The sequence below is a fragment of the Astatotilapia calliptera genome, chromosome 14, assembly GCF_964374335.1.
Source record: "Astatotilapia calliptera chromosome 14, fAstCal68.1, whole genome shotgun sequence".
Lineage (NCBI taxonomy): Eukaryota > Metazoa > Chordata > Actinopteri > Cichliformes > Cichlidae > Astatotilapia > Astatotilapia calliptera.
Genome location: NC_137435.1, coordinates 38,409,626 through 38,426,894, shown reverse-complemented (window position 1 = coordinate 38,426,894; position 17,269 = coordinate 38,409,626). Strand labels below are relative to the sequence as shown.

Here is a 17,269-nt window from a genome sequence, read left to right as displayed (position 1 = left end):
GCCATGGAAGCAACCATCAAGCCGCCCCATCATAACCCAGCGAGGACTCTGCCTGCTATTTATGCCACACACTCAAGATAGCAATTGTCAAGAATTTCCCTGCAAACTGTCATATGTTAGTGAATGTGTTTGGAGGAAGGAGCCGCGGCGGACGCGAGCAGCGCGGAGGGAGACACAACGTTTCCGCTGCTGAGCAAAGTGTCTTTTGGCCACGAGGAGACACATGAGGGACAAATCTGAGCAGGTAGAGACTATATAGTGGCGTCTTCTGAATAAAGAGGCTGGTAGCGCATACTGCATGGCGGTGGTTCCCTTGTTCATTGCTGTAAAGTTGTTGATGTGTGATTGCTTTATTATTTAATAGCTGGAGGCTTCGTCATTTTAAAACAGAAAAAAGTAGCTGTATGTTAAAATCTTAGCTGCCAGCCTTGCAATTGAACGCACCATGCATTAGGTAAATGTTTGATTACGCAGCGGGAAGCCGCACACTGCTGAGATCTTATTAAGCGATGACTGGGTTCAGGAGATGTGACGCTTTTCTGTCCTTAGCAGTAGCACATACACACCAGCCGCTTTCTCTTTGGTGTGACTGAGAGGAAGCATGGAAGTGAAAGACGGAGAGGCTCTAAAGTTGACAGCTTGCTCTCTTCGCCAGTCGGGAGCTCGCGACCCAGACGATTCATTAGGGACGTCCAATCCACTTTAAGTTCACCTTTAGTAAATAACACCACGAGCCTAAAAGCCGGCTGGATTATTAGCCGTCTTTTATGTGTTGTTGATTATTTACAAGCTTGGAGGATTTAACACTTTTTTTCTTGCTCAATTAAATTAGCTTTGGGGGGAGGGGGGCATGCTCGTTGAATTAATGGATTTCGTCCCACTATCTGGCCAATATTTGCATTTGAAAGTAGTATTGAGTAATTAATCAGAGACTGTTGTGTGACAATAATTTAATAAATTCATTTGCAGCAAGAAAACGACGCATTTGTCGTCGCTGTTAAAACAAAATCGTCTTAAAGTAAGTGCGCACTTTAAAGAAGAACCGATGACCCGAGGATACCCATTCATTCTGTAGCAACAGCCCGCCAGCACCTTTTACATATGGGCTGCTTCTCATGTAAAACACCCGCTCATTCACGTCCAGCTGCCTCCCTCCCGGGCCGGCGTCTGGGGAGCGCCCCTTCAACAGGACATGTGTTACTGGCTTGAAGAAAGAGATAAGGCTTGGAAATACGCGCGCACACACAGCACCCTTTTCACTCGTTTTCTTTTTTGTTTCATTTCCTTTTCCTTTGTTTCGTTTCACCCGTTTCCACACTTGCCTCCTTATTGCGAAGCATCTTTCATGTTCTGTTTCCATCAGGGAGGACAGGGAGAGGCGGAGAGGTCAATAAGCTGCCTGACAACTGAGCGCTCCCTTTTCCAAAATCAACAACGGAAGTATTGCGTGTCCTTTTGGATTATAAAGCCGAGTTCATTCTTCTTCGTCTCCCCCCCCCCCCCCCCCCCCCCACTAAAAACGTCCTGCAGAATCCAACAATAGCCAAAGAAATCTCGCACTCCCTGCACGCGCTATCACGACACAAACTTGTACCGCGTAAACAACAAAAGTTGTTATTTCCATGTGTTGAAGATGCTTTGATAGCCTGTCAGTAGGGATAATCTCTGCCTGATTTAAAATAAGCCAGAGAGAGAGAGAAGGAGAGAGAGATTCAGCTCATCTCATGGAGACAGATTAATCCACGAATAGAAGGAAATCAAAACATAGGCTATAGGCTTAAAAATATCTCAACTCCCCTCCGGGCAAAGACACTATTAAATGCAAAAATGGTTTTAACCTTACCACTGTAATCCTGTACTAGCAATAGATTTTTATTCTCACCCATATTTTCATCCTGATGCAGGCACAAGTTGTAAATTGGAATTTGTGGCACAGCCACTGCGCTCAAATCGAAGAAAACAAAACTTCTTCTTCCCTTTTTGACCCTTTTTCTCAGAAGGATTTGCTGACAGCAGGCCTGTTGCCAGAGTGAAAATCAAATAGCCAAATTAATCAGTAATTTAACTTTAATGTTTCTCGCCAAGAAGACTTTTATTTTGCTCACCTTAAATCCTTTTCTTCCTCCAAAGTGTAATTCTGATCACTACAGGCCATGCTAGCCATGCTAAGAAAGGGGATGTTCTTGTATCAGGGCCATAAGTGCTGTAAAGCAGCCCAGGAGATTTGGGTTTTATGAAGTGCGGACAAGTGAACTGGTACACTGCGAGATAATTAATCTGAGGTAATGAATGAGGCTGTGAAGATGCATGCAATCATTAATTCTAATCATGACACGTTTATTTGTCTCCCCTCTCTCCTCCAGGCTCAGTTTAGAGACACAATGTCACCACAACAATGTATGAGGGGCACGGCTAGAGGAAGGACTTTGGGGGGGGGGAAGGATAAATGCAGAAGCTCAAGCAGGTGATTAGATGGATTGTGGGAAAGGGGTAAAATATAAGACAGAGGCACCGGAAGATTCCAGAGTAGCCATGGCTGAGAAAGTCTGGTTATGCTTCCTTGCAGCCGGGGGCAGGCTGCCGAGAAGGGGGCAGATTGACGGTGGACTCCGTTAATACCTAGAGAAATGTCACCCCCGACTGGAGCTTTGATCAACTGAGTGTACCGGGGAGGAGCAGGGAGGACGGTTCGATACAGTTCGCTGCTCTCTTCTTCTGTGTGCTGGCTCTCTGCAGGATTATTATTATTATTATTATTATTATTATTATTATTGTACAAAATAACTTGCAATCAGACGCTGACATGCATAATTTATAATTAGATGCACTGATACCGTATGAATGCGTTTATTTTATAATAAAAAAAACTTCATTTGCGTTCAAACTGTCTGTCTTAAGATCATTTGTATAGTTTTTCATCTTTGGAAAATTGCACTTGAAGTGGAAGTCCACGAGAAATAAGAAATTTTTTGCCAAGTAGCTTAAGACAAAAAATGTCTGTTAAATAAATGTAATGATAGTCCAAGTGAAGTTTTTGTTTTTGTTGAAATAGTAAAACGTGTTTCTGCTATTAAAAAAAAGAAGAAGAAGAAAAAAACAGGCAAGGAAACGCAATCCAAAATTCATCAGAGTTCACCAAAACCAGATAATGTATTTTGCTTACAAGCCCACAAACGCATTTTAACAGTGTCCAGGACGCGTGAGAGCCGTTTATTGGTTGCGCAAATTGTTTCAGCGCCCACAACTTTAGCGTCACGTTCAAGAACCGAGTCTGTATGGGAGGAGAAGGGGATGGGCACCTCCCTGTCCTTGTCCTGCCCAGTCTGTCAGTCATTCTTCTGGCATTATCACACACTGCCAGGACCAAAATTCCAACCATCCATCCATCCACGCAAACCACCACGCGCTGGTCGTACAGCAGAAAAGGCCCAATGGCTAACATGAAAGAAGAAGCCATGTCTCCCTGCCCCCGCCCTCCCCCACCCCGAAACATATGCCGAGGTTGACTGTGGATTATTGAGATTGAGCCAATAGCGCAACTCTAAGCAAACATTTTTCCAGACTTCTAAACTCCGGCCCGGGCATGTGCTGAGAGAAATCCAATGGGATTTATAGATCATCTCCCTACAGCTGTCCCTTCTCATCTCCGAACCCCACCCTCCCCTCCCCTCCCCAAACACACACACACACACACACACACACACACACACACACACACACACACACACACACACACACACACACACACACACACACACAAAAGCTAATATTCTGAGGCTCATGATTCCACCATCCAAACCCATCTACATCCCCTGTTTTTGTGTGTGATCTTAGGAGTCAGTGAACTGGGTCTTGGGAGTCCAGAACAGTAATGCTGTCTGGAACCCGGGTCAGCTAGAAACAAGGCCGCCACCAGAGTCCGGCTCGTTCCTCTAGGGGGCGAATTTAATCCGGGTAAAGAGCGAGTTTACAGTATTGCAGTTATTATTTATATAATTCCAATTTATGGTTGTCAGAATATAACATCCATCATCTACACCTCAGCATTACATCTATTATAGTACAACTGGTTAATTTGCAAATGTTATTTTTCGTTATTTATTTTTTTCTATTTGTAATTTCCGTTTGACAGACAACAGTCCTGGATAAATAGAAAAAGAATTAAAGATTAGCATATTGATTTTTTTTAATGTCAGTGTGGTTAGGCAAGATTCTAACTAATGTATATGAGAAATACATAAACGTTCGGAATATTCATTTTCTTCAGAAGTGTAATGTTTCTATGCCTCAAGTCATATGTGATCGAATTTTAAAGCCCGCATGAAGAATAACAGTCATGTAATTGTAGAGAAACGGTCTGGAGAAAAAAAAAGAAAATGATGACAAGTATTCCTTCCCATGTCTAAACCAGGTGGGTTTAACTTCACCTTCACAGCCAATTAAATACTACTACTACTACTACTACTAATAATAATAATAATAATAATAATAGCCTACAACTGTCTTTTTTCTGAGATGAAAATTCTGCAGTCAGACTCTGTGAGAAATGCTTCTGCATGAAGCCACTGGGAAGCAGGCTCTAAAGCAGTTCCACTAGTTTAGATTAATGGTACTCTGCGCTTATTCTGCAGTCGAGGTGAAAGGGCTGGGATCACTAATGATTATAATATAATGTGTGGCGATAACCACTCCCTTTGAGATATTATCGCCCGCTGGCCAATGCTCAGGGGACGAGCTGCATGGCTGCAGAGCGCCAGATAGCTGCTGCCGCTGTTGCAGCCACGGCAGCAGATTTCTGCGCTCTGAAATACAAAAAAAAAAAAAAAAAAATGCCCGTAAGCATGGAGTGAGGGAGTACCTGATGCTGCTGATAAATCTACATTAAACTATAAAGCATAGCAGAGAGGCTTTCACATGTTGAAATTAAGGTTTTTTTTCTCTTTCTTCCACGGCTAAAACTCGTGTTTTCCTTTAAAACTCACATTACAGCTGTACATAATAAAACACATCTTTTAATACCAAACAGTTCAACAGCAGTTTTATCCCCAAATCATCAAAGAAGTGGAAAACAATAAACGCCATGAATGAGTTTTTTAAATGATGTATTTTTCTTTAACGACCAAACTCTTTTTCTTTTCAGTTGCCGCAAGTGACAACGGGCTCACATGATTTATGCCCTATGGCGGATAACGCAATTTGAACTTTGACAGATCAGAAATAAACGTAGAATTGTCTTCTAAATGGAATTCTGAGGAAAATCCTAGGACTAAACTAAAATTTCGCTCATTTAAAAGTAAATGTGATTGCTGTTTTGCTACTTTTGCGTAGCCTGTATGTCGGTGATGACACAGAAGTTAAAATTCCGTGGTCTCCTTTATTATAGTAATTATTTTTACAGGGAAAAAACTATAGCTTGTATCCACAGGCCTGAATAGAAGGTGCAAATGCAGGAGAAATGTAGGAAAATCCCTGCTGTTTTCCCACCAAATCTTCTTCATCGAAAAAGATATACACACCCATATTGAGGAATAACAGTCGGGTGTTTTTGTACCTTTAAATTTACCCCTCAGTGAAAAAAAAATCAAAATCAAACAGGAATCAAGCGTCCCCTGTTTATTCTTTAATATGGAGGCGTACAAATTTCCAAATCCGATTGGACTTTAAATCCCAGCATAATTATCGACATTCACTGATCGATAACAAACAGCTCAGCCCTCAACAACGTCCATGTAATAAAAAAACGGGCTGTTCGAGAGGCATGGGGAGGAGAAGGAGGAATAAGAAGTGCAGTGAGTGATGCTTCTGTGTTGGACGCACGGCGGTCAGTCACGCGCTATCCATTTTCATTGGAGCTTTTGTGTACGCCAAAACCAGAGGCGCGCATAAGGTAAAGCCTGCTTCAAAGCCGCGGCTTTATTTTTATATCCAATAGATCAGCAGGCAGACAAAGCTTTATTTTCGCCAGGAGAGAGATATTTTACCTCCGCCTTACGGTTTTATGTTGGAGAGGTGTCAGCCGCTGGAAATGGATGGCTAATGCATAGGCAAAGCGCCGTTCGGCTCGGCATGCTACATGTCAGAAGGGGGGCTGCAGGGAAGGGCAGCAGGGATTTAGGGCCCCTGGGGGCCCAGCACGGGGGACTAAGCACAGAGGTGGTAGTAGCATCTGCCATCCACTTATGCTGCAGTTCCTAACATAGCTCAACACAGAAGCAGAAGTTAAAGACACACTTATAAATGACTTACTCCAGAAATTCACCATTGTGCTAAAAACAGAAAGCACAAGGCATTTAAGTGCAAAATAAACCAATAAATGCAAATGGATTCAAATTAAATGAATGTGGTTAGACAAAGTACATCCAGGTTCCATTTTGAATTTTTCTCTTCCATCAAAAACTTGTTTTGACACCACTGAATAAAAGCCCAATCGCAGATCAGCAGAGAGACACGTTTCTCTTAGATTTTTGCATGAGTTTGCCGGCGAGGGCCTTTCCTCAGCGATCCAGGGCTGGTCCTTGTATTCCTGGGGGCAAAGCCTTCCACACACACCCTCCTCAGTACTCTACAATCAGAGCTCACACGAGACAGTAAAATTAGCAGCATGAGAAATCTGATGCGAATTCTTGGACTTTTTAATAAAATCCACAGCTGGTCCCAGACCTTATGTTGCTCTAAGCAAACATCCCCACAGACACCCACTCACCTATTCAAATGAAACCATTTTTTCTCTATAGTATTGTGGGTAATACACATTTTAAATACATTTGTTTATTTAATTATTATTTCAAATTACTTTAATGGCTCACACCGAAGATTACATGTATGCTGTTAAATGCACTAAATTAAATGTACATAGCCAAAGATTAGATAATTTATTTAACTGCAAGCACAAATATTACGAAGAAGACATGATTCATTAAAGTAAACGTTTATTTAATGAGAATTTATTGCATGATATTGCTATATATTTTTGTTTTTCTGAGATATTTTTATAGATGAAAGAAAAAGCTTAAAGTATTGAAATGCTTTTAAATTACTTAAAAAATAAAAGCACATTCATAGATTATAAAGTTCTCTTTTGTGTGTTACTAATAACTGTAAGTTAATCTTCCTTTGTTTGTCTCACACGTCAGTTGAGGATGACATCCTCCACACACATTTGGAAAATGTCCTCAAAATCTCCCAAATTGCAAAATAGAAACACAAAAGCAGTTTTAGGATGCAGTTTCCAGATCATAATTGTTTATTTTAACCGATTGTATCACAAATCAGTTATTCATTAAAAAGTCTATTCAAGACCTTTGTATTAGTTTTGTTTTGCAGGAAAGTCAAAGCATCCTGTGATAAATCAAATATTACTTCATGAAAATCAACATTTCTCTGTAGTTTCTGAATGCAAATAGTTAAATTATAATACAAGACGGGGGTCTTGTATTATAATTTAACTATAACCCCCCCCCCCCCCCAACAACAAACAAACAAAAAAACAACAACAAAAAGACCAAAACAAAACCCACAAACAAACAAAAAACCCCACCAAAATAAAATAAAAAAGAAACACATGCAGGACTTTAGCTGGCTGTTAAAATCATATGCACTGTGCAGTCCCTGCCATGAATGCAGAATTCCAGCTATATGCTGCAAAGAGTTAACGAGATTTACAATGCTGCTCAAAACACAGAGCATCCCTGTCATATTTCGCCCTCATGCTAAATAGAAATCTTAAGAAGTAATTGGAATTTACTGCATACCTGAATAACTGCATATAAATAAGCACACATTTCATGGGGGGGCTTGATGACACTGTTTGGTCGCATTAAAACTGCTGCATACATTATAATACATAGCAAATAATCTTATTTTGCTGCAGCCTTTGCTACATGCTTGGGATTCTGTCCAAATTACCAAGGATTCAAACAAGCGTTTTCAATTTATTAAACTTATATGGGCAACATTTCATTTTAATAGGACAATTTATTCTGGGAAATTTCTGGGAAAGGATTATCAGGGGTTGGTGGAAACCATGGCAGTGTGTAAATCTGACAATGTTCATCTCATTTAAAAGCAGGCAGGCTTCATTTTACTTGGGCCTGTTTTCACTGGACGCAGTATGAGTCAGGTGCCTTGAACAGGCCTTTACCCCACCCCACCCTTCCCGATCCCTCCATCCTGTCTTCTTGCAGCTGAAAGGCAAAACTAGCTCGTTGACTTTGGCCATGTCTCCCAGACAAATTCCTTAATTCAAACCACCTTTATGAGTCTGCATGCGCTTACTGAATTTGGTGGAAGACGACACAAATCCTCCGGATGGGATTGGCAGTCATGCCCCCGGTCTCTCGGCCTGACACGCTCGGGATGTAAAGTGGTCGACTATGGTGTGACCCCCCCCCCCCCCCCACCCCCCCACCCCCCCCACCCCCACCCCCGGTCGAGAGGGCTCAGCGGATTTGGAGATAATGACATTGCCGCCTCTATTAAGATTCACATTAACCATTTCAACACACGACCCTATTTCCCTCTGTCCTAGACCTGTGTCAAAAAGCCTTGCTGTCTTACCAGGCGTGTGGTAAAATTCAGAGCTGACCAAACAGTCTGCATTTGCACATCTTTAATTCTAGGAAAGACAAAGGAGAGGCTGTCTACATGTAAAGAATATACCTATCCTTATTGTTTAAAGCAAAGTGCCTTGATATTCATGAAGCAAACTATTTGGCTGTAAATAGATCTCCCTACACAGGTATGTTACATTTTCTACACTTAAATTTAGGTTCGTGAATATGACTTGTCTCTTTTGTTACCACACTGAAATACCTCTCTTTCTTTCTGTCTTTCTGTCACACATACACACACAAAACCCATAGGTGCCTTCCCTGCTAGTTCCCAGAGCTGTGACTGTGGGAGGAAGGCCAAATTGTTTGTCTCTCCCTGTGTCAGAGCTCTGCAGCAGAGACCATGAGAACAACTGGTCCCTGTCTGGCTTCTGGCTGATGGCTCCATCAGGTTAAAGCAATAGGAGGTCTGATGCTGGATCAGCTTGAAGCTGTATGAGTGTATAAGTGACTGCTAGTATATGCTTTTCAAGTGTTGGAGTGTAATCTTTGCAGGAGCGATACTGCGTACAACCAAGATAGCCACTTAAAGGACAGCTTGAAAAACAATTGTTGGGACATAAAGTACTAAACAAAACCACGATATCTCTGAAGCTAAAGTAAAGAAACCCCCCAACACCTTAAACAGAATCATGCAGTAAATATGTTTTTATAATTGAAAAATAAGAACCCACTAAATATCAAGGTGGCTTCCATAAACTGGTGTTTTTGTGAAGGATGTCACATCAGACACTGTTAGCACAGCATTGAGAAATTGCTGTTTAGATAATGACAGAGAGACAGTAAGAAAGAGAGTTCTTTAAGTCTGCTTTGAGCTTTTTATTTTTACAAGAATTAAATATTTATTTTTTAAGTCAAACATGGTAATCTCACATGTTCTACTTAAGTCTAGAGTCGTCAAGCCTAAATCCAAAGGCAACAGCTAGTCTTCTCTCAGTACAAAAACATGTGCCAACTACAATAATGTACAGACTGTTTATTTCAGACAGTAGGATTGCCAGGTCTTTTTTGGAGGGGAAGGGGGGGGGGGGGGGGGGGTCTGCGCATTAGGCATAGCTCATTATTTGTGTCTGCAGGTTAGGTACACCTATTTTACATGAAAATCACATAAATACCCAAATTTGGCCAAACTGACTGAAAAACAGCTCATACATATTTGAAAACTTGTCGCTGAGGTACACATACACACATCCACATATTCAGAGTGCTATAATGTTCTGTACTTGCCTTTATACAGTGCTTTTCTAGTCTTACAGGCCACTCAAATCACTACAGATTGCAAGTCAGTGAGCACAAGGTTCAAGTCGCATTTTAATCACACATTCAAACAGTGCTTTATTCTGTACACTTCAAACTCTTTATCTAACTCATATCCATGGCCATATTTGAGTACTGAGCTGTTTTTTGACACAGTACGGGCAATCCTGCTGCACAGGAACAGTAGTATCAGGACTGACAACCTCACCATGCTGCCAAGAATCGCAGTCGCAGTATTTCTTCGGATGTGTTGCCGTTTATAAAATATCAAATCCACCATGTAACACTCTCTTAGACTACAAACATGTTGTCCTGATTTTTACAGGATAAATTGACCCCAAACACCAAGTGTTCAGAGATGATTTGCTTCCTTTAGTCTTTGGGCAAACCTAGACTAACTACAGTCTACAGACCTTTTTCTTATTTCAGTGTTGTGGAAAAAATGTTTATGAAAAATTAGACATACTGCTTCAATCAGCTGTAGAAAAAAACAACACAAGGTGTCCCCTCAAATTGCATAATGTTATGCTTGACATATTTAAGATAAGATAAGATAAAACTTTATTAATCCCTCGGGTGGGTTCCTCTGGGAAATTCGGTTTCCAAAAGCACAGCACCGACAGAAGTTACAGTTACAGAATATTATACACACACACACACACACACACACACACACACACACACACACACACACACACACACACACACACACACACACACACACACATATAAATACAGAGACATATATAAATAAAATATACGAAGGGGATAAATAGAATAAATAGGAATAAAAATAAAATAAAAATAAAAATACAAGTGAATTGCACATTTCAAGTATAATATTTGACAGATTGTGATGCCAACATAAGGCTAACTTAGCACCCTCTATCGCTGATGCCACTGCTGAGAAAACACAACACAACACAACTAACATAAACAGAGTCAGTTTGAACTGTGTGCAGCACCAGTGATGTCACTTTTGCCCCAGAGTGGCCTTACAGTGCCTGCAAAATGTAGATCATCTAAAATATGCTTTTGAGGTGCTAGTTTATTCTTGAAGGTGCTTTATGTATGTGTAGCACTCAGTTTATTTACTCCAACATAATTACTGCATACAGGAGCAAAGTGACTGTTAACAGTCATCTTATATTTATTGGCATTTTCCCCACACTTATTTCTCCAGTGCGCTGCATGCGCTGCATTTACTGGAGAGCGTTTAATCATATAATGCATTTTGTTGAACTCTGTCACCAGTCCTATCACTTCCTGATTCTTCTATGATAATGGGGATGGGCTAGTTATGCTGCTGCATGGAAGGCACCCCTCCTCTCCTGACTCACTGTGTCTACAGATGAGTTGAAAGGGTGAGGAGGTCGCAACCTTCCTAAAGGATGTTTTATGATGACACAGTTGGGAAGGTCTGATTTGTCTCCACTGGAGCGTGCTGCTGGCGCTTTCACACCCAACCATGGAAAAAAGAGAGATAGAGGTGAATACAGAGAAGGCAGGGAGAAAGAGAGCATGTGAACAGTAGAAGAGTGGCACTGAAGGCGAAGGGTGTGAGGTTGGACATGGCATGGTGGAGGAGGGTGGGCTGTAAATTAGCCCAGCTGGCAGACTGATGGTTAGCAACAGTTTTGAGGAACAGTACTCACCTTGACCCCCTCTGAGAATGTCCAGCTGAGCCCTGAGTGAGGAGGAAGAATAGAAAGTCTGCCAGCTATTGAACATCACACACATTCTTGTCATTGGGTACTCATTTATTTGCTGATAGTGTCAGGTGAACCCATATCAAACGTGAAACTTCATGGGGCGTGTGGGGATAGGCGCTAACTTTGGTATTTATTTACAAATAAATCAGAGATGAATGCTGCCACCTTTACAGCCTACACATCACATTCAAACAGAAACAAGGTACCTGAAACCACAACATCACTATCTCCATAAACACAACAACAGTTTCAAGTGATGTCGTGCTTTAAAGTCAGCCTTATGAGGTGATGATAACCTTTTGCTGGAGGTTTCTTCCTGTTGAAAGGGAGTTTTTCATTCCCACTGTCGCCTGGTTGGATTTCACAGTCCAATTCGAGTTTTTAGGAACTATATATAAAGAGTCATCAGGCCACTGTAACGTTGGCCACGAAGCCTCAAGCCTCAAGCTTTCCTCGTTGCTGTGTTGATCGCGACATACAGGTAGACCTGAAGAGACAGTGCATACTCATTGGTTAACAAAACTGTAGCCAATGGAATTACACTGATTTGTCTTCTTTTCTAACTGTGAACTTAATAACTTGATGTTATTAAGTGTTGTATTATATAACATTATCTGAATGTTGCAGTTGAGTTTACAAAGCCATCAGGAAAGCGTTTAAGTTTAAGGCACATCTGCAGTTCAATTTTCAGACCTACTAGCTATTTCCATCTTTGTTTTTTTTACAGTCTAACGCCATAGCTTCACAAAATATAGCTTGTATAGCTTAGTTGTATATTGATAGTTATAAATTAGCTTCCACACTATATCAGTTGCAATAACATTATTATGTAGATAAGTTAAGTTGTGCATTAGAACTAATCCACTATTAAGACATACACTTAACTACATGAGCCAGTTATAAGGACAGTTAGCAATCACTGTAATGGTTTGTTTCTAGGGCTCTAAAACAGGCTGGAGGCTTCAACATACCTGCAGGACAAGTCAAAAGAGAAATATGGAAATGGAATTTAACAGGAAAAGGGGCACTGAGCACCCACAAGTGGACTCTGACGTGGATGAAGCATAACATCAAAACTTAGTTTTTAGTGTATAAAATATGTCGTGAAGAAGTACAAACGAAGTTATTACTTTACATTAATAAACAAAAAATACAGTTCAAAACTATATCATTATGGATATTCCTGATAACTATAAACTACTTTATATTAAACTACGTACAGTAATAGCAGCGTGTGAGTACGATAGATTATATGCTAGATTATACTTTAAGATACTAATGAACAACTCATGTGCTCTTTGGTTACCACGTTGTTCTCTCCATACAATGCAGTTTACTTTATTTAGTATTTTAACAGACACAGTTCACCAAATAAACAGAATCATTTGTGTATCGACATTCTTTGTTACTGAACAGCCCAGTTTAGTTATGTTGTGATAATGTCAGTGAGTCCAGGCTCATACTGTGTATCTACAATTCTAAGCCCCTTTATTTAAAATGACTGTTTAAATGAGAACATTCCTAAGTTTGTACATTCACTTATTTGAATTTTAGAGAGAATGTAGCATTCTCCACCATCCACTCAAACTCACCACATATAATAAATTGCCTTGTATTAAACAAATTAATCTCACGCTTGGCAGTTCATCGATCTGTTGTTTCGTTGTTGCTTATTTGCAATCATGGAGCTCATTAATGGAGAAAATTATCTGAGTCACCCTGAGGTGCCTCAGCTGGGGAGGAGAGAGTTAAACAACTGCAGGGACCCATGAGAGAGAGAGAGAGCTAGTAACTTCATTTGCATGGAGTTTGCGGGAATGCACTCCCTTGTGGGGTGTAGGTGTGGGAAAGTTCACACCCTCCAACAACAGAGCCCCAACACACTCTAATAAATCATGTAATTCTTGATACTGGAAGACAAACGTAGGAGCAGATCTAATCAGGACTTGGCAGAATCCTTTTATCTACACCCATCTCGCCTGGTCACACAGACATACACAGTTCCACATTCCTGTTACAGCAAACACTCAAGTGGTTGGTTACAATTCCTAAAGGTAAACTATTGCTGGGACAATTTATTCAGGTCATCGTAGGCACAAAAAAAATGTAGCCAGAGAAAAAAAGGTAAACTCCTCTGCTTTTTTTTTTACATAATTTCTCCAAGGTTTTTTTCCACTCACCAAGCCAGCTGCATGGACATGGGAATTCAGGAAAAAACGCTGCCGGATGTAAAATCTTCATTTTTGCATAAAATTCATTAATAGAAACATTATCTACAGTTTTATTGATATTCAGAAGATATAAGAAAAACTATCCAGTGAGCTTGGTGACATGCTCCATTATTACCATTAAAAACAGTGCACAGTTGTACCTTCACAGTAAACTTCAAATTCAAAGCACAGATTTAAAACATGTAGCCATTTTTACACGTTCATCAAGAACTTAACATAATGCATATGTTCGATCTGCGATGCTGCTCTGATAGAAGATTTCAATTATGCTTCAACTGCTTCAGAAAACACCAGAAAAAGTAGTAACAGGGAACATTTGCACATATCTTTATATTCTTGTGATTTCCCACCGTATTTAAGAATTTTCCCTCATTAGGTTAATAAAAATGTAATCCAGCATAAGTATTTCTTTACATAATTATATATATTTTTTTTCTTGATATTAGCATTATATAAATAGATCGGAATGTACTTCTATAAACATGAAATAAAACTCTTTATTTCTGCCAATTACTTCCATATAATATGCCCATCCATCCATTTTCTTCTGCTTACCCAGACTCACAGTGGGGCTGGAGCTGTCATGGGGCAAGAGGTGGGGTCTACCCTGGACTCGTCACCAGTTAACAGCAGGCCGAACACATAGAGACAGACATCCGTTTACGCCTACACCCAGTTTGGAACCATCAATTAACCTAACAAGCATGTCTTTGGACTGTGGGAGGAAAGGCCACGCAGACACCGGGAGAGCCTTCAAAAGATGCAAACCCAATGTTAACCACTGCCCCTCCATGACACCCATATGTAGCATAGTATCATTAAATTCATTTTTGATCTCTGGTCATCAAAGTCAGGCAGCTAGAATTTAACCTGGTGTTTCAGTGAAAACATGATCTAAAAATAGTTAAACCACTTGGTGTTAGTATGTTAGTGAGTGAGCAGCAAACGTCAGGATATTAGTGTGCCCAGAACAAATTAGTCCCCTTATCTTGGTTTTTAAACTGTGATTTTACATAGTCCTGATTAAGTCTTGGTATTTTATGCATTAAGTGCTTGGACTGGGTCTTTGAAAGAGTAGTGTGGTAAAGATCTTTAAAACAACTTTGAACAGGATTGTTTCAAACGGTTCTTATTAGAGAAAAAACAAAAACAAAACAAACAACAACAAATAACAGAAAAACAAAAAAACTTTTATTTCCAATCCCTCCACTAGGGAATGTTTACATTTCATATGTCTTATAACACACGAACTAGAGCTCTGATGCTATAGGCAGTGGATTAAAATACTTTTAAGGCTCATTTATATTTTATTTATATCCCTTTTGGCATAACCATTACACTCAGCCAGCCTGGATGAGGGAAATACACAGCCATTTTCAGGTTTTCTGTTGGGTTGAAGTACAGGCTCGCTGGCTTACTGTAAACTTTCACAAGTCTTTATTGTCTGACTGTTCAAGACTTTTCATTCCTGATTCCTGAGTGTAGAGATCTCAGAAGGTGACTGGTGGGTTTAAATGGCTTCTCGCTGTTAGTAACTTTCCATACTGCTGACATTTCTTTTACATTATGATATGCATAAGATCATGAACACATTTGGAAAAATGCAGTTAAATGTAGATTACATGAAAAATCAGTGCTCACCTGATCATCTCAGAATCAGCAGTTCTTTTGGTTCTGGTATACCACTGTAAACCATGACAATGTAACCTTCACTCTGTTCATATGGTTTCAAGTTTTGGGCCCTCACACTCACATCTGGTTAATGAATTCAATCAAATGTACCTTTAAGAGTGCTAATGCTGTGAAATGAGCTGTAAAGGTTTTTATACACTGTAAGGAAATGCTCACTGACTCTGACTGCGATGATTTTATTTCTTCTGTTTATCATTTAAAAAAAGGTAAAATAAAATTTTTAATGCCTTTTAAAAATGTTTTTATTGTTTTTAAATTCCTCCAGAAACCATGGTGGCATCCCATGCTCTATGTCTATCCATCTATCAAGCTAGTTTAGTGAGCAGAGCTTTTTAAGGCCTTCCGGCTCTACAGACACATAAAATATACAAACAGACACACACACTGACATGTAGCAAACTTTGATGTCATTCATATGTTGATGAGACAGCCCGATGTGTGCAAACATAACATCAGAAATGAAAACTACATCGTCATCTACAACTCATCTCAGAGAAGAACTTATGTTATTGACAGCAGATTTGTGATTCCAGTTTCAAACGCTTTCCAAAGACAATTTTAAATAAAATTAGTCAAACTGTCCCTTCTCTTGTAAATATCACTATGTCATTTACAGGTAGGTGACTCGACAGGCTCGCCTTGGCTTTCTGTAACACTACAGCCCACCATGAATCACACAAGCTCCAAATTCACCGGGGAGCCATCATTGGGAATATATAGCAGCTCCTGGGTTACTTTGTATTGTAATAGATGCATTGTGCAGCTAAAGAATATCCCAGGCTGTATTCAAGCAGAATGAACAAAAAGAGGAGCAGAAGAAAGAGTCTGGTGAAGATTCAGGGAGGAAAGTAGTGTAATTAGAAAGAGATGGGATCGAGGGAGGTTCAGTTGCTCTAGATGTGAAATCTAATTTCTATATAATGTCATTTAAATCCTGTGATCCAGCAATTGTATTTGAACTTGGATTATTGGAATCATCAGCCCGTGAATGCCTAAGATCCCCGCCACCGAGTATGTGTGTGTGTGTGTGTGTCTAAACGTGTATGTGTGTGTCTGTGAAAGAGGATGGGGAGGGGATTTAGTGTTCCCCAAGTTCACAAGTTGCAAGCTTTTTGGGATGATTATAGTGCTGGAAAGAAAAGATGAAATCAATTTAAAAGTTGCATAAAAAGACAGCACGGGGGGAATAAAGGGAGGTTTTGAAGGCAACACAGGAAGAGAAAACAAAATGAATCTGCAGACAGAATGAGTGCAAACTCATTTAAGTAGAGAACTTAACGTGCAATCGCCCATAGTTTTGAAGCAACAAAGAGAAAAAGATTTTGTTTACTGGCGTTCTCTGTTTGTTATTCAAAATGCAGGTTTTTAAGGAACGGCAAGGGCAACATTTGTGTATTTACTGGGAATATGTAGCAACAAACATCAATAAAATACTTTATGTGTCATATTGACCATGTTCTTCTACACACATGTAATTTACATTTCTGTTGAGGATCGTGAAATGTGTTTTAAGCTCACCTATTCTTTGGGGGAAAGGGGAAATTCCAGGAGATACAATTTATGGCCACTGAAGACTCCATGATTCACTCAGATTATATACTGAGACACAAAACAATGAATCCCTTTACAGCAATGAAACTACAGATGAGTCTGACTGACTGACTGACTGAATAAATAAATGAAAAGGTAAATAATCCAACTGAAGCCTCTCTGTGCTGCACACGAGGACAGGACATTTAACCACAGAATCACAGCTGACATATTTACA

At 40.0% G+C, this 17,269-nt stretch overlaps 1 long non-coding RNA gene across 1 annotated transcript; it reads left to right on the top strand.

The window, feature by feature from the left end:
- The first annotated feature begins 38 nt into the window (after positions 1–38).
- On the top strand, positions 39–15,738 carry LOC145419940 (uncharacterized). Its single transcript, XR_013901195.1, has 2 exons — positions 39–244; positions 14,369–15,738. It is a non-coding gene; the product is annotated as an uncharacterized LOC145419940 (long non-coding RNA).
- The last annotated feature ends 1,531 nt before the right edge of the window (positions 15,739–17,269 follow it).